This window comes from Melospiza melodia, chromosome 18, assembly GCF_035770615.1.
Source record: "Melospiza melodia melodia isolate bMelMel2 chromosome 18, bMelMel2.pri, whole genome shotgun sequence".
In the NCBI taxonomy this organism is placed as follows: Eukaryota; Metazoa; Chordata; class Aves; order Passeriformes; family Passerellidae; genus Melospiza; species Melospiza melodia.
Window position 1 is genome coordinate 10,943,182 of NC_086211.1, and position 21,952 is coordinate 10,965,133.

Consider the following 21,952-nt stretch of genomic DNA (forward strand, 5'->3'; position numbering starts at 1 on the left):
TACAAACTTCAGTGGGAGCTTTCTCTGTGCCTGGGGCACTCACAGAGTCCAGCTGGACCCTCCAGCATCAAGGGAGACCTGGCTCTATGGCATCTTCTCCTCCCATCAGGCAGCAGGGATGTCACTGCCCCTCTGTGGCTGTGAATCTAACAGGAACCACATCTGTAAGCCACCATCCCTCTATCAAACTGGTGAAACTGTCTGACAGTGCCAGAAGATTTTAGGAGGATGGACAGACACACAGAGTGTGGAGAAGTAAAGTCCAGATCTGTCCTCTGAACCTGAAGCTATGAAAGTGCCTCTGCCTGGGCTGTAGAGAGGGGTCTCAGGGGTTTCACCTCTTCTCTGGCACTCAGCAGTCCTGAGGTGGTTTGCAGTGGTGGTTGTTTACTGTTTGCTCCTCCAGATAAACTTTTCCTTCCTTGCTACACTGTGGTAATCTCCCCTCAGCAGACAAAGTGGCTCCTGCTGGTCTCTCCACAGGGCCATTGTTTGTTGCTGTAACAATCAGAGGAGCAGCAGGAGGGGTTCAAACAGCACACACAGCTCAGAGAAGATGGGAAGAGAGAAGGACAGGGCAGAGGGAGAGGTAAAGAAAAGGACAGAGGAAAAAAATAAGGGAAAAAAGAAGATGAACAGACTTGTTTCTCCTCAAGGTCCACAGTTTCCCAGGAAGGATAAAAACATTATCCCAGCTGCCCCTGCTAAACACAGCACAGAACAGACACAGGGACACCTGACTCCTTTCCTGCTCCAGGCAGCTGAGGAGAAGTAGCTATTTCCTGAAGAGCCATAGGAACTTGTGGGGCTGTTCCTTCTAACAGCTGGAAAGGATTCTCACAGATCAGAAAGTGTTTCCAGTCCCATCTCACTGATTTTCCAGGAAGCTCTCTGAAGCATCCACCAGCAGTACCCAGAAACTCATTCCTTGGAGCCACCGCAGAACAAAGAGAGCACAGAGAGGCAGGAGAAAGTGAAGGGGGAGGGAGGCTTGGCAGAAAGTAAAGGAGCTTCTTTTCTTGCTGGAGTTCTCTATCCTGTAATTTACCTACAGCAGAACTGTGCAAATTTGCAATAATGGCAGGGAGACCCATTGTGAGCTACTGAACCTTATGAATTACAAAGTAATTGGAAAAACACAATGAAAACAATGTTTTGCTCCATAAAGCGTTCCTAGCTCCTTTACTGGGATGGCTACAGGTCTAGTTATTTAAAAACACTTTGCAGTTTGCTGCCATACTTAGAGGATGGTTAGCAAAGAAACAAACAAATGCTGAAGTCCTAATAAAGAGAGATTTCACTGTGAGCAAGCAGATGAAAAGCCTTACAGCAGTAAAAATTAGGTCTAGGGAGAAATATCCAGAACCAAATGAGCTGTAGTGGATTTTACAAGAGTGAAGGTTGATGAAATTACATTTGGGGCTGTTGTGCAAACCCTCACTCAGTCCCCTCTGTTTTAGGGAAGCCCCTTTGTCCATGTGCAGGTGGCACAAGGCAGAGCTCAAAGCCTGTGGTGTGAGCAAGGAGCCTCCTCTCAGCCTCCCCTCTGCTCCTGCATCCTTGGGGCACTCTGGGACAGGCTGTGCTTGTGGGAGCTGGGGATGCATCATACAAAACCATGCAGAGAGGACAAAATTCTCGGCCAGAACACTGACAGAGCTCAAAACAAGTCTGGGAACGGAGAGCACAGGTAGAGCTCACCCCACGAGCTCTGGCTGGAGCACTGAGGGGCTGCACGGGCCAGGCTGCACCTTCAGGCCCATCCTGAGCCCCTGACAAGCCTCAGAACCACTGCAAAATGAGGAAAATGTTGCTCTCTGCTTTGTCATTTCTTTCTACTTCCAGCCATAATACTGATACTCACCCCTCATGTGCACAGCAAATTAAGAACACATACAAGATGATGAAGATGATTGTTTTCCCTCCCTTTTTTTTTTCTCTGAATTTGCTACAGATGTGCTAGTTAGTGATGAATGAGTTTAATCCTTGCTCTTTTTCTTTGTTGATTATTTACTTTTGATTATATCTACAAAAGGGAATTTTCTAATATGTAATGTTTGTGTTAATGGGATTTGGGGCATGTATAAATCATCTGACCCTGATACCCATTGTTGAATAAGTATTTCTGAGATGGATAACTGCCCACAGCCCCCTTCAAAATCCACCATGGTGCTTTTTAACCCTCTTATTTTTCTGAACCCTCTATGAGGAACCTCCTTTTCCCATTAAAAAACCTGTGAATGCTTTCAGAATTTGAAGAAACCAAATCCTTCTAATGATTTTGCAGATGATTTGCTTAGGGTTGCAGTTCAGCTGCCTGAATTTTAAATCTTGATGTTATTTGCATTTGTATTACGTTAATCAGAACAACAGGCTGGCCTTACCCCCACAGATGTCTGATCCCCACAAGGGTGGGGGTTTGCTTTGAAATTGTTAAAAATTTTGATAAATCTCTGTCATTGAGTATGTGACTAATTTTCCAACTAAATTTCCCTTTTTTAATAAGATTTTAATAAGCATAAGAGGTTCAGTATTTGTAGTGTTAGGATATCCCTTCCCCAACCTTTTCCAATCAGCATTATCAGTATTTGGCCACAAGCCTGGTCCACATAAATCACATGAGGCAGGCAGTCACCCCCAGTGCTGCCATACAAATCCAGCAGGCTGACCTTTAAAACAACACTGCAGTGATCCCATTTTACACGTCCAGAGATGTGTTTGTCCTAAAGGGATCCCAGTCCAGCACAGTCTGCCTCTGGGAACCCAGGATCTCCAGTGCCCAGCTAAGGCTCACAGCCTGCACAGCTCAGAGAAAAGCAAAGTTTGGGGCGTGGAAACAGCACAACCCAAAGATGCCTGTGAGCCTCTGATTCAGTCTGAGCAGAATCAAATCCTCAAAGTTTACCTGGATAGCTCCCAGTAAACTCAGCTCTGCGAAGCACAGAGGGGGTGAAGAAAAAGATTTGAAAATGCTGGACACAAGAGGAAAGCAATGGCAGTTTCTTGAGTTGAGGTAGGAAAGGAAGAGGGAATGGAAGTCTTTGAGATAAGTCTTAAGAATGGGTGGAAGGAGAGAAGAGAAATCAGCTTGGCAAGTAGACACAGCTCTCCTACAAGTTACATTGTCCCCGAGAAACACTTGTGCACCCAAAAGTTTGCCTATTCCTTCTAATTGTGACAATTAGAGATATTCCCTCTTCCCACACATCTTGCTCCAAATAGAAATTAACTGAAATTGAGTGACAGGGGATTTAGTTCTCTTACAAGATCAGGTTTTCTATCTGACTCATGAAATGGCAACAATCTTGGATAAAAGTTTGGGAAGGACCAGTTTCTGCCAGACAGAGAAAATTCCAGCTCAGGAGTCCGTGATGCTTCTGTAAAAGCCCTTTTAGATGCTTCTGTAAAAGTCCTTTTAACTTTTTAGCAAATTATTAATGTTTAAGTAAATTTTGAGTGAGAATGACCTTGGAAATAACAAGAGATTTCTTCTGCTTTAGCTAAGTTTTGCTGCCTTCTCAGAAAGTCCCCTGAACACGCAGACTCCTGATTTACACAGAGAAAACATTGCCCTTCACACAGAGGCACAGAGGATGCTGTGAGGGTAAGAAAACCTCATTGCCAGGCACCCACAGGGAGAGGTGACTCAGGACACCCACGCACCAGAAAGCAAATGCAGGGCTCCCATGTTGATATTGATGGTGCATGTGAGGGAAAGCACAGGGAAAGCTGTGATGGGGACAGGCTGCAGTAAATACCTCCTCAGGAAGCCCCTGCAGGGTGGGCTCTGACAGAATTAACCTTCCTTAAAACACAAATATCAAACAAACAAACCAACCAGGAGTGGCACTTTCTCCTTCACCACTGACATTTTGATCCATGATTGTGTAAGCACCATCCCATCAAACTCACTCAATGTGTGTGTTTGGGTGCTCCAGATGTCCCCAAAGTTCCTTCCAAACCTCTTAATGTCTCCTGGTGAACCAGCTTTGGTCCTACCACAGCTGACAGCACCATCACACAGATCAGGTTCTTAGAATTTATCCAAGCTGTAGAAAATAAATAGCATAAATAGTGTGGCTTGCTGTGTGCTATTTGGGTGGAATACATATCAGCATCAAGCACAGAATTTTTATTTTGTCTGACTGGAAAAAAGCATTCGTAATAGAAGATTAATTAAAAAAAAAAAACATGGCAAAGCCGGGTATATTTTGAAACATCTCCCAGGTGTTAGAAACTGTTTGAGGGTTGTTATTTCCACAGATCTAGACTCTAACATAAAGCACAATATTTTTCTGCCCCGAGAGAGCAGGGTGGCTGGATGACACAGCTACACCCTTTTCCATAGAATATCACAGGTGGGAATGCACTGGTTTTTCACCAGAGTAACTCTGGTAGCACACATCTTCATTATCCCATGGATATAAGGAGAAAATAAAAATTATTAAAGGGTTTCAGTCTATGCTGCAAACATTACTGGTCTTGAAAGTGTTTTGAATGTTTGTACATGGAGTTTTGCTCATATAAATAGTCTTCAGAACTGTGGTAGTCAGTACCTGTATATATAAACACACATACAAAAAGCTTTGCAAGGTCTGGGTCTGTTCTTCCCAGCTCTTATCAATTCATGTTAGTAGAAGGCAAAGGGTATTTCTGACCCAACAGCAAAAAAACCTTTCTTAACTTTGACTGAACCAAGCACATACACTTTTGGTGAGAAACAAGTTTCACTGGTAACAGAACCACTTGTAATTTTTTCAACTCTGGTGTCCTTTCATGAAACTTCAGCTAAAACTTCATTTTTTATACTGAACTACCTGAAAAGACACAGAAATTACAATAAGTCCTGTTTGCTAAGATCACAACTGCTTTCAAGATGCACAACTGAACAAAATGAAAGCTGCCTTCCTTTACCACCCATGATGCTGCTGCATTTCAAAGGGGTGATGGCCAAATGCATGCAGATGATAAGAACAAACTGTTCAAGGAATGATTCTCAGCAATGACTAATATTCCATAATAACAGCCATGAAATGAAAGCAGCGTTAAGTTTTATTAAATGATTTTCTACTGCCTCCACACTGAAGCATTAGCCTGTGCAGCAGAGAGCTCAACTAAATTAACAGTTGAGAAAGAAGTGTCAGGAGCTATTACAAAACATATTCCCAGTAATGAAATTCAAAGTCCATGGGAGCAGTTGTTTGATAGATGTGGAAGGGGCAAAGAAAGGCAATCCTTTTCAGTAGCCCATGAGAAGTGGAATATCAAATTCCCCCACTTCACCCTCCTCTGCAGAGTCCCTTGACCATGCCTGTGCTTTCTGTGCTGGGAATGAGCAGAGAACAAACTGGGGCTGAAGGGCCAGAAGGACCCAGGCTATGTCCCACTGCCGTCAAAGCAGAATCCCTCCAGTCCTCATTCCCACAGAGGTGTAAGCTCATTGCTTATTCTGCAGGTGCGGCCTCAGCAGGGGCAGACCTTGCAGCTGAAAGGTGCTTCCCCACCCAGACTGTGGCCTAGGTGCAAGTGTTTCACAGCCAAATGGACTCACTGCAGATGGGAGGGGACCCCTGGTGTCCCTGTGGTGCAGGGGTGTTGCCAGTGAGCTCCAACAACAGTGTGCCACCAGCATGTGCTGTGCTCATTGGTTCTCAGCTCAGCTCACAGAGACCCCAGAGACCCCAGCCTCCCTTTCCAAACAGGAAGGGAAGTGTTCCCAAAGCATCTGCTCTAGGTAAAACACCCAGAGGTTTGGCCTGCCCAGATGACATCACCCACAGACAGATGTTTGGCCATCCTGCCCCATCCCGGGCAGTGTCCCAGGCCAGGCTGGACAGGGCTTGGAGCAGCCTGGGATAGCGGAAGGTGCTGACCCTCCACTCCATGGCAGGGCTGGAGTGAGAGACCTTTGAGGTCCCTTCCAACCCAAACCATTCCATGATGCTCTGTCCCTGCTGGTACAGCCCTGTAGTGGGGTGAGTGTATCACCCACAAGGAACCCAGCAGAGTTACAAGGACTGAAGTACTGCACACAGATTACAGTTCTCCCTGTTCGGACAAATATACGAAATAAATTAACATGGCGCAGAGTGGCCCAGCTCCTTTTGTTCCTTCCTGTTGGGCCAGTGCTGGTACCTCTGACATGCTCTAATTCCCACGGTTCAGTCATCTCAGAGCTAATTACACATCTACTCCTAAGTTTCTTCTATCCGTTATTTTTGCAAGGAACTGAAAGAGTTCAGTCTAGAAAGATATTCAAAGGAAGATACCTTGTTCATGAGCTATAATTATCAGCCTAGAGAAGAGATTTCTGAGACTAGAAAATTTCAGGGGGAAAAAAAGAAAATTGAAACCAAGATGCCATGCCTGTAAAATGGTGTCGTGGGTTGACAGCCTTTATCCCAATATCGTGTGTTGTGTCTGGCAGCTGTGCCTTTTCTCTCTTCCCCCCCCCCCCCCCGGCCGTCTTGCTGCGGCGGGGCGGGGAAGAGAGGAGGGGGAGTGTTTGACCAGGCCTTTTTTGGCTTTTGGCTTTTGGCTGCTTGGCTTGGCTAGCCGCTTTGCTTGCTTGCTTTCTGCTTTTTGCGCTGTTTTTTTCTTTTCTTTTGTTCCCTCTTTCTTACCCTCCCCTGAAGATACTGGACCGGCTCCGGACCTGACCTGAGACGTCCAGGACACCTGGAGCTTGCAAGAGAAGCTTGACGCCCTCACCATACACAAAGTCTGTTTCTTTCCTTTTCTTGTGTTGGGGAGTGTTCTTTTGTTACTTGTAAATAAATAGGTTTTGTTTTCCACTTTGCTCCTCCGAGAAATTCCTTCCCGAACCCGGTGTTGGGGGAGGGGTGGTTGGAGGTTTGTTTTGTTTTGGGGGGCTCCCTTTTGGAGATTTCCCCTAATTTGTCCTAAACCAGGACAATATACTTTTTGGTGCGTTGGCCGGGAAACAGAGGCCAAAAAAAAAAACCAGTGGAAAAAAACCTATAACAATAATATTTTGGTTTTGGCTATTTTGGTGGGCATATTGGTGATTCATAATGTCATTTGGAGTGGAAGCTTGCCGGTATTTCTGGTCCCTAGGGGTTTTTGAAGTTTTAATACTTTTGTGGTCCCTGGGGTTATTTCCTTACCCAAAAATAGCTCTGATGTTGTCCCTAATAAGTAGCTTTTGTAAGCGGGGGGCACTAACCAGAATAGTCATTGTGCTGGTCTTATGTGTGATGATGTGTCGGATAAAAATGCTGGACTTTATTTCAGGAATGTATGGGTTGCTGTTATGGTTGTTTACTCAGTTTGTTTGGGGAGAAGAAGGGGAAGGGGCTTTTCAGCCTTTGTCCTCCTTCTTGTCCTCCAAATTGTTGACATCTCTATTAGAAAATACTGAATTTCCCCTGAGTTTGAAAGAAACCATCTTTCTGGCATTTAATTTATTAAGCCTTTTCTATACTGTCTGGAGTGTGTATAAAATGAAGACTGAGATTTCTAGAGGGGTTAGAGACACTCCTGACTTAGGAGTAAAACAAAGCAGGAAAAATCCTGACTGGAGTGGGAAATGGGAGGACATGGGCCAGACTTTAAAGGAATTTTCCGATCCTATAGATTGGGACTTTCCATCTGATCAAATTCAGGATCCAGTCAAGGTGGCAAAGTATTTGAGGGAGAAGTGCCATGGTAATACTAAGGAGGAAAGGATTACTGCAGTGAGCTGGGCCTTGGCGTTTGTTTACCGTACTCTGCTAGATACTGTGGAGCAGCAGATAGCAGAAAGGGAACAGGGAGATAAGTTAGTTACTATCCCAGTGACCCAGGCTGCAGCTAACATCCCAGGCTCCAGGCTAGCAGCTGAATCAGACAATAGGCCTCAACCCATGGCTGTTGCAGCTAATACAAGAGGTGGAAAGTGTAAAGGCAAGACTGATCGAAAGGTGGAGGATGATGATGATGATGCAGGAGAAGGACCCTCACCAAAATCAGAGGCCACATCAAGGGGCACAGAATCTGGAGCTAATATTGACTCCTTTTCTCTGAAGGACCTCAGAGGCCTAAGAAAGGATTACAGACGACAACCTGACGAATCTATAATTAGTTGGTTAGTCCGCCTTTGGGATGCTGCAGGGGAGGTTACAATTTTGGATGGTACTGAAGCGAGGCATTTGGGATCCCTGTCACATGATCCTGTCATTGATCAAGGTATGATGAGGGGGGCTAACCCTCACAGCCTCTGGGAACGGGTCCTAAGAAGCGTAGCAGAACGATACCTGTGTACGGATGATCTCTATATGCAGCAGACACGGTGGAAGACCATAGAACAGGCGATCCAACGCCTGAGAGAGATGGCGGTGGCAGAGCTCATTTTCTCAGATGATACAACAACTAGGAATCCGGACCTGGTACCATGCACACCTATAATGTGGAGGAAACTTGTGCGACTTGGGCCACCTGAATACGCTTCTGCCCTAGCAATAATGAAGCGGGATGATACATATGAGACTGTGCTCGATATGGCAAAGAAGCTTCGAGCGTATGCAGATGCTGTGCATGGCCCAACTCATGCCAGAATTGCAGCAGTGGAAACCCGACTGCAGAAACTAGAGGACAAAATAGAGGAGAATCATAAGAAACTCCGGGAAGAGATTAAGGAGGACCTTATTCAAATCTCAGCTGTACAAATTAGAGGCCCTGGTGTCCAACGCTGGCGCTCCTTTGATGGGGAGAGAAGGTACATCCCACGGGCTGAGTTATGGGCTTTTCTGCGTGAGTCTGGAGAAGACATGAGGAGATGGGACAGAAAACCCACCGCTGCTTTGGCACAACGGGTGTGTGATTTGAAGAAAAGAGAAAGTATCACCAAAAGGATAGCAGCTCCGGTCGCTCGTAGCCGAGATGTTAAGTATGCTGATGACGATGACATGTCCGATCCCCTTGAAGGAACTTCTAAGGCATATGCCCAAGGAAAGAAGGACAATCTGGCTTAGAGGGGCCCTGCCTCCAGCCAGGAAGAGGCACGGGAGAACCGGGTTTTCTGGAAGGTGTGGATCAGATGGCCTGGCACATCAGAGCCACAAGACTATGAAGCATTGGTTGACACTGGATCACAGTGTACCTTAATGCCATCGGAACACGTGGGGACAGAACCTGTTTCCATTGCTGGAGTGACAGGGGGATCACAACAGTTGACTTTGTTGGAAGCTGAGGTGAGCTTGACTGGGAAGGAGTGGCAGGAACATCCGATTGTGACTGGTCCAGAGGCTCCGTGTATTTTGGGCATAGACTTCCTCCGGAATGGCTATTACAAAGATCCTAAGGGATTCAGGTGGGCTTTTGGAATAGCTGCAGTGGAGATAGAGGGTATTAAACAATTGAATACCTTGTCTGGACTATCAGAGAACCCATCTGCAGTAGGACTCTTGAAGGTAGAGGAACAACGAGTGCCAATTGCCACCTCAACAGTGCACCGCAGGCAGTACCGGACGAATCGAGATGCCGTGATCCCCATCCACAAAATGATCCGAGAGCTGGAGAGCCAAGGGGTGGTCAGTAAAACCCACTCACCCTTCAACAGCCCTATCTGGCCCGTGCGAAAATCTGACGGAGAATGGAGATTGACTGTGGACTATCGTGCCTTGAATGAAGTGACTCCACCACTGAGTGCGGCTGTACCGGACATACTGGAACTGCAGTACGAGCTGGAGTCCAAGGCAGCAAAGTGGTACGCGACCATTGATATAGCTAACGCATTTTTCTCCATACCTCTGGCAGCAGAATGCAGGCCCCAGTTTGCTTTTACATGGAGGGGAGTGCAGTATACCTGGAACCGACTGCCCCAGGGGTGGAAACACAGTCCTACCATCTGTCATGGACTGATCCAGGCTGCACTAGAAGAGGGTGAGGCTCCAGAACATTTACAATATATTGATGATATCATTGTTTGGGGGAACACGGCAATAGAAGTGTTCGAGAAAGGAGAGAAGATAATTCATATTCTCTTGGAAGCCGGATTTGCCATTAAGAAGAGCAAAGTCAAGGGACCTGCCCGAGAAATTCAGTTTCTGGGAGTGAAGTGGCAAGATGGACGGCGTCAGATTCCTGCAGATGTTATTAACAAAATCACTGCTATGTCCCCACCAACTGATAAGAAGGAAACACAAGCTTTCTTAGGTGCTATAGGTTTCTGGAGGATGCACATCCCTGAGTATAGTCAGATTGTGAGACCCCTTTATCTGGTTACCCGCAAGAAGAACAACTTCCATTGGGGCCCTGAGCAGCAGCAAGCTTTCATCCAAATCAAGCAGGAGATCGCTCATGCTGTAGCCCTTGGTCCAGTCAGGACAGGACCAGATGTGAAGAACGTGCTCTACTCTGCAGCCGGGAGCCATGGTCTGTCCTGGAGCCTTTGGCAGAAGGTGCCTGGCGAGACCCGAGGCCGACCATTGGGATTTTGGAGTCGGAGCTACAGGGGGTCTGAAGATAACTATACTCCAACAGAAAAGGAAATCTTGGCCGCCTATGAAGGAGTCCAAGCCGCCTCGGAGGTGATTGGTACAGAGGCACAACTCCTTCTGGCACCCCGACTACCGGTGCTGGGATGGATGTTCAGAGGAAAGGTTCCCTCTACCCACCATGCCACCAATGCTACTTGGAGTAAGTGGATTGCCCTCATTACGCAGCGCGCTCGAATTGGGAAGTTAAATCGCCCTGGGATCCTGGAAATAATTACAAATTGGCCCGAAGGTGAAAGCTTTAGTGTCGCGGATGAGGAACAAGAGCCAGTGACCCGGGTTGAGGAAGCTCCGCCATACAATCAGTTACCAGCAGAAGAAACGCGTTACGCTCTATTCACCGATGGTTCTTGTCGCGTCATAGGGATGAAACGGAGGTGGAAAGCAGCTGTATGGAGTCCCACTCGACGGGTTGCAGAGGCTACTGAAGGAGAAGGCGAATCCAGTCAATTTGCTGAAATCAAAGCTATTCAACTGGCCCTAGGTATTGCAGAGAGAGAGAAGTGGCCAAGGCTCTATTTGTATACCGATTCTTGGATGGCAGCCAACGCTCTATGGGGATGGCTGAAGAGATGGAAAGAGGCGAACTGGCAGCGAAGAGGAAAACCAATTTGGGCTGCGGAAGAGTGGAGAGATATCGCTACTCGGTTAGAGAAGTTACCTGTGAAGGTTCGCCATGTAGATGCCCATGTCCCCAGAAGTAGAGCTAATGAAGAGCAGCAAAACAACCAGCAAGTCCATCAGGCTGCAAAGATAGGGGAGTTGAAGATAGATCTCGACTGGGAGCATAAGGGAGAGTTATTCTTAGCACGATGGGCCCATGATGCCTCAGGCCACCAGGGTAGAGATGCCACCTATAAGTGGGCACGAGACCGAGGGGTGGATCTAACCATGGACAGTATCTCTCAGGTTATTCGTGACTGTGAGACGTGTGCTGCCATTAAGCAGGCCAAGCGGGTGAAGCCCCTCTGGTATGGGGGGCGGTGGTCTAAGTACAAATACGGGGAGGCCTGGCAGATTGATTACATCACACTGCCTCAGACCCGCCAGGGCAAGCGCTATGTACTAACCATGGTAGAAGCCACCACGGGATGGTTGGAAACCTACCCTGTGTCTCATGCCACAGCCCGTAACACTATCTTGGGCCTTGAAAAGCAGGTCCTTTGGAGGCACGGTACTCCCGAGAGAATTGAGTCGGATAATGGGACTCATTTTAAAAACAATCTTATTAATACTTGGGCTAGGGAACATGGCATCGAGTGGATATACCATATCCCCTATCATGCACCAGCTGCAGGGAAGGTGGAAAGGTATAATGGATTGTTAAAAACCACCTTAAAAGCATTGGGTGGGGGGTCTTTAAAAAACTGGGAGCAGCATTTAGCAAAGGCTACCTGGTTAGTTAACACTCGAGGTTCCACCAACCGAGCAGGTCCTGCTCAGTCTGAGCTCCTTAATATGGTAGATGGGGATAAAGCCCCAGTGGCCCATGTCAGAGGTTTGTTGGGAAAGACAGTATGGATCAACCCTGCCTCGAGTACAGACAAACCCATCCGTGGGATTGTCTTTGCTCAAGGACCAGGTTATACATGGTGGATAATGCAGAAAGATGGAACAACACGGTGTGTACCTCAGGGAGACCTGATTGTGGGATGAGACTCATATATGAATGTCATTGTTTGTTGAATGTGAGACAGAAGGAAACTGTAAGTGTCAAAGGTCTGAGCAAGTAAGATGAGAGGAATGCGTAAGTGTCAAAGGTGTGAGTAAGTGAAATGAAAGTTTTTATTGTATATTCACGATATGGGATAAGGGGTGGAGTGTCGTGGGTTGACAGCCTTTATCCCAATATCGTGTGTTGTGTCTGGCAGCTGTGCCTTTTCTCTCTTCCCCCCCCCCCCCCCGGCCGTCTTGCTGCGGCGGGGCGGGGAAGAGAGGGGGGGGAGTGTTTGACCAGGCCTTTTTTGGCTTTTGGCTGCTTGGCTTGGCTAGCCGCTTTGCTTGCTTGCTTTCTGCTTTTTGCGCTGTTTTTTTCTTTTCTTTTGTTCCCTCTTTCTTACCCTCCCCTGAAGATACTGGACCGGCTCCGGACCTGACCTGAGACGTCCAGGACACCTGGAGCTTGCAAGAGAAGCTTGACGCCCTCACCATACACAAAGTCTGTTTCTTTCCTTTTCTTGTGTTGGGGAGTGTTCTTTTGTTACTTGTAAATAAATAGGTTTTGTTTTCCACTTTGCTCCTCCGAGAAATTCCTTCCCGAACCCGGTGTTGGGGGAGGGGTGGTTGGAGGTTTGTTTTGTTTTGGGGGGCTCCCTTTTGGAGATTTCCCCTAATTTGTCCTAAACCAGGACAAATGGTCAGCTACATTCACACTGAAAATCAAATCTAACCTTCATGCAACTAAACATTGGGTGGACCACTCATGGCTATTGTGGATTTATCAGCAATTGAGCATCTAAATTAGAAAGAGTACAATGTTCAACCACAGGTTCTCAAAATCCATATAGGAAACACTGGATGAACTTGTGGTCTATTAATGAGGAGGTCACACAAACTCCTGATCTTAGTACCTTTAAACTGTTAACAGCATTCCCCACTCGATGCTGCCATCCTTACTGAAACTTCAGCTGCTGGCCAGATGAAAAAAACAATCCTTGCATGATAAAAAGTGAATTTACTACCCAAAAAGATCAATTACAAAGGCTGGTAGGTCAGAGACACTACAAAAGAAACATAATTTGAAATACAGACACACATTACTAAAATATGAAAAGCCAATTACTTTTTTTAGCTGTTCAGCTTAGTCATTAATACCTGCTCTGGGATCACTTTATGCCAGAGCAAATAAAGAAAAGATGACAAGGGAGCTCCAGTCATTGTGGCTGTAGGATTTGCATCACCAGCTTTCTTGCCCTTCCTACTCTGCCTCCAGGGATCTGAACTCCCAAGCCTCACTCTGATTAAGCTCCATGTGTAAATTCCATCAAAAATATCAGTTTACTTATATTTTCTTGGTGAAATAAGGGAAAACAAACCAAGATGTGTCCAAATTCATGTGAGACTTCTGCTGAGGCAGATCTGATGAGACAGAGAACTCCCAGAGCACGTCTGCCCAGCTCCATGGCTGGACACACAGCCCCAGGTGACTCCCAGAGCTCCTCACAGAAAGGATGGATCATGCTGCTGCCTCACCCCTCTCTCTTGCATGCTTGCCTCATCTGAGCTTTCATCTGAGCCATGACTCTGCCTCATACACTTATGGGGCAAACTGTCTCTGCAGTGCTGCCCACTGAGCCTGCACAGCCACTGGTGACAGGGGGAAAGCATTAACCAGCCTTGGTCCCAATAAAGAAAGCAATAACTGCCCAAGTGTGTTTCTGTAACAGGCCTAGAGATGCCTCCATGGTGTTAAGAACATTTGTAAACCTTCTTCATGACTATTAATTACTTGGAAATACAAAACCTGACCAGCTTTCAGAGCCAGGCTGCCCTGGCCTATTTACACAAGACGTTGTTTTGCTGCCAGTTGTGTGCCTGAGCTGTCAGAGCACATTTCCTTCCCCAGCCAAGTCTGGATGTGCAGTGATGGGCATGTTTGTGCTGGAGCATTACTTATGCAGGCCAGAAGGTCTCCATGTCCCCTCCACTTCTTCAAGGGCATCTTCCAGCTATAGCTGTGCTATAAATACTCCAGCCTGGGCTCTCTTTCCAGCCCAGGCTGTCAGGGTACAATAAGAGCACACAAAGGTATGGAATGCACTCAGACTAGAACAGACCCCCAGCTCCCAGAATGGTCACGGACCACTTGAAAAATTGTTTCATGGTATTAAAACTTTGCATCTCATTCCCTTCAATTCCAAAGCATTACAGCTTTTTTTCCAGCATTGTATAGCTGGTACCACCCTGTTCCAAATACCATCACCCCCTGGCCTGAACTGATCACAGATAAGTGTGCAGTCCTGCTGGGTGATAACACTGGACTAGACCCCTCCTGATACTCACTATCTCATTTTAGCTCCAAATCCAAAATATAAACTAGAAATCCAAGCTAAGAAAATATTCAAGATTTGAATCTATTAATAAGGACCTGCAATGTTGGTTATGTTCAGCATTAAGAAATCTACAGCTTGGAGATTTAGGTGTGATCTTGGATTAAGCCTGGTCCTGGTTTGATTCTTGTGAAAAAAATTGACATAAACAAAATATCTTGGCTTTAGGTGGAGGACAACTCCAAGATTTAGATGAACTCTACAGAAATAATGGGGCTCTGACTTTGTCTTTTGTCTGGCAGCTCTCCAGTGTTTTTCTTGCCCTCTGATTGTGTTGCTATTTTCAGTACTCCCTTGGAGGGGTACAGAGGTCTCTAACTAAGGTACATGAGGCTTTTTCAAGCACCTAGGTGAGCCAAAACATTACCAAAATAATGTACTCTGCTTTGCCTTTCCTGACATTTCCCAAGCAGCTACTGTCCTTCTTTGAGCACATAGAAGGATTGTAGTGCCTAAATTCAATGTTTAAAGTGAAGGCACAAAATTTTTCCTATCCCTCTCCATGCCTGGGAGCAGTGGAGGTTAAGTATGGATCAGGATCTCACAGCACAACTGCATTCTCATTCCCACAAAGCCTGTTTTTCCTTTTGAGGAAAGATGCATTGACAAAATTGCAACCACACTGAGCCATTCATGAGAATCAAAAGGAGGCATTTCCTCCCTTTGCCTTGGTGTCCCTGCTCTTTCCAGGGCATTAACACACATGCCCAGGCAGAGTGCTTGGTCACTTCCCTCACACACTCAGCTCAGCAGCCACCAGATTGCCCCCAGTGCTGGCTTCAGCTTTGCTGTCTCTTCGTTTTATGACTCTCCCTCTTTTCTTGGCTTCTTTGTGCCTTATGAAAACAGCATGCAAATTTCTTCAAATCTATGTCCCAATTCTATCTGAACTCATCAGCAGGCTTTATTCTGTTAGTTTGTTTTTCCCTCTTGGAGAATGGCCTCATCATACCCCTCATTCATGAAAGAGATCTCATCTCCAGTCCCAGAATGTCTTTACAAACACACCCTGTCTCCTGCAGAGCTCAAACATCAGGAGATTTCTCAGGGAGGTTTAAAGTGGAGCTCATCCCACTCCTGCTGTGTTCTGGAGCCCTTACCCTGTTCTGAGCCACTTCTGTGTGAGGGACGTGTTTGGTGCCATGTGTGTCAACTGATTCCCAGGTAGCTGTTACAGGCAGAAACATCGCCATGAGAAAGGGGGAAATGAAAGGAACCTTGAAACCACTACCTAAAACCAATGTAAATCTTGCTCACTGAAGAAGTGATGGAATATTTTGAAACATTCAGATATCTTGTGCATCTTCTAACTCCTCTATCCTGTATCTAGCAGAGTGCAGCTGATCCCCCATCTACTCTCAACAGGCAAATGTCTGCTGCACCTTTTAATTGACTTCTACAAGAAGAGATGGCACTCTGAGCCTGTCTATATCCTTCAGCTGCTCTGACCAACTGCATCTTTCCACACTGCACCCACAAGAAAAGTTCCCCAAAAGGTAAATTCAGCACATCTGAGAGATTAAAAGACCCTCAGATCTAAATGCTGCTGGAGGCTGGTACAATCTGTGGCAGGGAGATGTTTCATGAATTCAAATACCCAAACTCCACTCCCAGCTTTACTACAGATCCTCATAACTTTGAGTAAGTAATTTTGCTTTTCTTTTTCTGCTCTCCTGGTTTGTTTTCCAGGTGAGATATCCCTTGGGAATGGCTGTGTCTCACACAGTGTGCTGAGACAGCAGAGCCCTAAGACGTAGGACTGCAGACTTGACTGGGCAAAACACCTGATTAACAAAGGAAAGAGCTGCAAAGAATGTTTCCTATCAGGACTTACTTATCAATTAAAATTCTATCACATATGCTTTTTGCATAAGAACTGTCTTTTTCACTTGAAACTAGACATAAGAAAAAATGTCCTGAAGCTCAAGAGATTTGGATTGATTTGTCATTAACATCCACAGGGACAAGGTCTGGTTCCTGTGCTGCCTATCATCTTCTGGCTGCTGTCCATTTACAACAGATGGGCTGGACTCCCCTGAGACTCACAGCTACCTATCAGGCCCTGATATAGCTGTGGAAATTGTTCTTGGTCCTCTTGTTTTCTAATGTCTTCTGAGAGAACACCATCCCTGCATGTCCCCTCTCTGATCTGACAATTCAGAGCAGCAGTCCATGTCCTCCCTCCTGTTTGCAGAGACTTTGCTCCGAGGTCAGTGTTCTGTCTGGCAATTTGTTCCCATCAATACTTTTTTGTTTACTGCCTAGGAGAGGTGTCTCTGGCAAAGCCCTGGTATTTCACAAAAATCCGGGGAGCATTAGACAGAAAAGGGCACAGTCATTAAGCAAAATGATTGGAAGTATGTTCATCTCTCCCAAATGCACTGTAATATTTTCTTACTGACTTACACATTGCAACAGTGGCTCGTGGAACAGGTTCACACTTGCATATTCTAAAGCATATCTTCTTCTAGGTCACTGCAGGTGACTTCTAAAGCTCCTAAGAGAGAAAGGAAGATTTCAAGGACATTTTTTGAAGGTACCTGAGTGATCTAAAAGGCCTCCCGTGGATTTCCATCCCGACACCAGAAACTGCAGGTTCATGGCATTGTGCTCTCTGTGAAGACAAAATAGTTGCAGCCTGACCAGAAACAAGCAAAACTCTGCAGGTCAATAGAGCACAGGAACATGCTCTATTGAACATGAAACAAGCAGTTCAATGCATAGGAACAACCAACATCTAAGAATGAAACTCTTGTTCAAACAAGATCATTCCTTTCACAGATAGGGCAAAGTGCTGGTGCTTTAAAGGACTTTCCATTGTATTTCACCTCCAGCTCCCAGTACAGCCCCAGCAGTGACTTTGAAGGTGACTGCTCTTTCTTCCTTTTTTCTTTCTATGAGGATTCCAATGACCTTTAGAATTTTAGTATGAAAATCAGGTCATTTTCCAAGATGTAACCTATAAGAGCTTTTATCTACTCATAAGGAACACTTACACAAAACTCAAATGATTAGCAAGCACATCACTGGGACTTAATAAAACCATCAGCAGTAACCACAAACACAGACACAAACTCTAGACTCACCTGCAGAAGCAGGTGTTGTTATCTCACTGAGCAAGTTCCTTAGATATATCCACATATATCCCCAAAGCTTGTACTGCACCAAGGGGAGAGCAATAACCAGTTTTGGTTATGTGCTTTGGATATTTTTATTATTGCATTATCTCTGAGTAGTGTGGAGCATAAACAGTTACATGAAGCAATTACCTGTATGTGGGCCAGTAGAGCAGCATCTTTGATGAAACCCTGAATTCATGATGTGGGATCACACCTCTGCAAAAGACTCTTTGATCATACACAAGCCAAGGAAGAACCACTTCAAGTTCTTTCCTGCAGCTGGTAAATGAGGAAAACCCATGTTTAGATCCTCAGGGACCTTCTTAACTAAAAACAGAAAAGCTGCAACAGCAGCATGGTTGCACAGAGTGTGTAATCTGCTTAAGCACTGCACAGGGGGTGTCTCTGATTCCAAGAAAATACTCTTGACATAACCTACAGATGCTTTAAAGAACAGTGGCAATGTTCTTGAAAGGATTATAAACCATTGCTGCTACAGCCCAGAATTTACCCCAACCACATGGGAAATCTTTTTTAACTGTCTGAAGATTAGGAAAGAATTAGGAGCAACTCAGCTAAAACATCCAAAGCTTGTGGAAACTGGAGTCAAGTGAATCCAGGACAGCAAGGAGAGCCCTGAGCAGGTTCTGAGCACTCACTGCCCTCAGTGCACTCACCCTCCAGCAGCTCCCTGCAGAGTGACCCAACATCACAACAGAGCAGCTCCTTCTCCTCACCCCTGCCTTCCCTGCACATGTCACAGAGGCTGCTGAGACCAGTTTAGTTCTGTCTCACCCCACCAGGTACCTCCCCTGCCTGGGGGCCATCTCCCTGAGCCAGTTTCAGCCATGCCCATGCACACACAGATCCATCAGCTCAGCAAACACCCAGCCTGGCTCACCACAGCCCTTGCTAGGACACAAAACTGTGCACAAGGGACTAGCAGATACCTCACCTCTCAAATCCCCTCAGAGCACATCTTCTGCCATCTAACATCACAAGCTGTCATTCTGTGCCCTGCTGATGGCAGCTGAAAGTGTCCTGCAAGAGCTCTTCCCTTTGTCTGACTGGAAGGCTGCATTTTCCCAGCACCTTGGAACAAGTCAATACCATTACCTCAGTCCCAGTGCAATTGCACCTGCATGGAATGAGAGCTGGAGGAGCTGAGAGTGAGGGGTTCCATTCCAGGGAACAGCCTTCAGCAGCTTTTCCACACAGGGATGTTCTGCACAGAAAATTGCCCAGTAGCCACAGAGATTGGAAATTCCATTTCTGCCTTACTGCATAGAAGAGATAAATATCATAAGTCTGGACTATTAAAATAAGCAAAGGCCTAAATTGTTCAATTAACATGAAGCAGTCAAGGTGAGAGTTCTCTGGAAAAAGCACTGAGGCATAACTTGAGTTCACAGCAAGAATATGATGGAGTGAAGGTATGTGACCCATTTGGGAGGAAAACAAAAAATGGAGTGACTTCAGAGCGTGCAAAAGACATTTTCCTCAAGTTTCAGAGCTAAATATGGTACATAAGATTGGTTAGTTCAGTCTTTAACAGCAGTTCTGAATAGATGAAGTCTTAGTACCTACATTCTTGGGGGAAAAAAAGGTTTTGCTACAGTCTAGATCTTAAAAAATTATTCTACTTCAGATTCTTAAAATTCAAGTTGAATTTCAGACATTTGAAAAGTTGAGTAAAATTATATTGATGCACTTTCAGGTTGAGAACCAAGGCTCAGTTATAAAGAGAAATGCTGCAGCAAAATTGACTTGATGTCTTATTTTATAAATCTTCTTTTAATGTAATAAACAGCAGCATCATTACTGCATTTTAGTGAGAACCATAGAGATTAACTGTGCTGGGGTGATACAAAATCCCAGATTTCTGCAAAGGCAAAGCAATAAATATAATCACTTACTCTACAGGAATATCATCACTTTTTCTATAGAAATACACAAGAATTCCAAATTTGAGAGCAATGAATATCTGGAAACAGCTTCCTTACTCTATTCTGCTTTTTAAGGTAAACAATGATAAGAGAAGGTTCTTTACTTGCAGCATCCCCAAAAAGTGCATCCACATTTCTGTAGAGAAGGTGGATGAGGGATGGAAAGAAGATAAGGAGATGCAGGTTGCAAAGTGCTCCCACTGTTGTTCTTACTTGAGCTGCTCGTGCCTGAGACACAAACAGGTCTGGCAGCTGCCCAAACACTCACCTGAGCCCAGGTACAGCCTCACAAGGTGTTCCAGCAAAGCAAACCCTGAGTTTTACCTGTTCCCAAACCCAATTCCCACTGGCACAGGCAGCAATAACACCTCAGTCTCAGAGCACTTTGTTACACACCCAGCTGCCTCCAGAAGGGAGGAGCAGCTCGTTCACCTGCATGCTCAGACTTCAGAAAAGGGATATAAATTTCCATTTTAGCCCTAAAGACACAACATTTTCCTTGAACTACTGAATGCTTCAGTGGCTTCACTTGAAATCCTGAGCATTCAGCAGCATTCCTCCTCCCAGGGTCATGCAAAGTTTATCTTTCCAAATCACTCAGTGCATCTGTAATCAAGCTGTATCTTGGCTGTAGTCCTTAGGTTTACATCTTGCTGTCTGTCACTTCCTTCACAGGTTCACAGGAGGTCAGAGCCCCCTGTCCTTCACATCTTCTCTCACTGAAAACACATCCAGTTAAAGCCAAAAGACAGCTGATGGAGCTTCTCACGCACGACTGGAGGATTTAAGATCATTTCCATAGTGGAATGTTTTCCATGGTGTGTTTTTTTCAGCTGCCAAGTGCTTACTCATGCAAATTAGCTGTCTCATAAGTGAAAGCACTTCAAGGGATGCTCTCAGTACCCCTCCAGATCATTATATTTAAAGTTGTTTTGATATTTCTGATTTAATTCAGTTCTTACTGTGAAAGATACTAGGTTAATCAAAATATAAGGGAGCCCACCATCTATTTTTAATTAATAAATTACAAGCTATTGTGTAATCAGTGAGATTTCATCAAGGTTGAAATGAAGTGCTCATCATCCATGAACACAATTTTCAGCTGAGCATCATGCAACAATGCCAGAAGATGAAGAATGGAATTCCAAGCACAAATATGACTGTCCCTGCAGCACTGAAATAAGGAGGCCTTGAGCTCACACAAAAACAGTAAGGTTGAACTTTTTCAGAAAGTATTTAAAAGTGTGTTTAAAATTTCAGTCCCATTAATAACAGGAATGTCTTTTAAACATATCCATAAATCTAAATATAGACATCAATGTTTCCCTGACTAGATTATTTAATTAAACATTCATTTTTCTGAGCAGGGGTCTGGGCACCTCAGGAAAGCAGCAGCACAAGCAGTAGCACCCACAGCCACCCAGTGTGCAGATCTGCTCTTTGGCCACATCCAGCTCCAGCCCAAACCTTTGAACAATGCTGGAAATAAATGCCTCCTCAGGATCTTGTTTTGTTTACATCAGCCTGAAGAGAGCTGCTGTTTTCTGTAAAGTGAACGACAAGCCTGCAGGCTGGAGACTGATGTTTATATTGCCTTCAGGCACTCACAAAACAACTAAACTTTCTGTCTTACATTGGCTTCATCTCCTTGACTCCCAGTGTCAGGACAGGGCTCTGCATCAGCCATTCCCTGCAGGAATCCTCAGGATCCAGGGAGGCTCTGGAGAGGTCTGAAGTCACTGGATTTCTTTCAAGATAACTTCTAGTTAAGAAAAAACTGAAAGTGTGAGACTGATCTGCACCAAGAGAGCAGGACAACATCAGGATGGTCTGCAGGATGATCAGTTTTGCTGAATAAGTGGATCTTGTTGTGACTCCGTTTTAGATAATCAAAACACTTGTTCAATACAAGAACTGGAGCCCTGACACTCATAACAAAGCAGCCTCATGGTGCATCCTCACAGTGCTGGCTGGTTGGGCTGAGCAGCCCCTGAGCCCAGCAGAGCAAGTTCTCTTCCACAGAATGTGGTACTCCAAGAACCAGCCTTAAAAAATAAACTTGCATAGAACTCCCATCCCATTCACTACAAAAAAGTGTTCACACATATTAAGTGCAATTATGGATTGTACTAAAGAGAAAAGAAATCTTGTATTTTCAAAAAAAATAAAAATTAAATTGAGTTGGAAAAATTTAAATTGCTTTGAAAAGTAAATCAGGTTCTGGGTCCTGATACTGAAGGATATTTAAAAATTAAAGCCCACAGATAAATATTGCAATTTATTTCAGTCATGAGCAAAAATCTCTCTGATGTCTGGGGGAACTTAAAACTCACCAAGTCTTT

General features: G+C 45.2%; 1 long non-coding RNA gene across 1 annotated transcript; it reads right to left on the reverse strand.

The window, feature by feature from the left end:
- Positions 1-17,851: 17,851 nt before the first annotated feature.
- Positions 17,852-21,374, reverse strand: LOC134426410 (uncharacterized). Its single transcript, XR_010029979.1, has 3 exons — positions 21,244-21,374; positions 18,781-18,944; positions 17,852-17,943 (listed from the first exon to the last, which is right to left on the reverse strand). It is a non-coding gene; the product is annotated as an uncharacterized LOC134426410 (long non-coding RNA).
- Between the last annotated feature and the right edge of the window lie 578 nt (positions 21,375-21,952).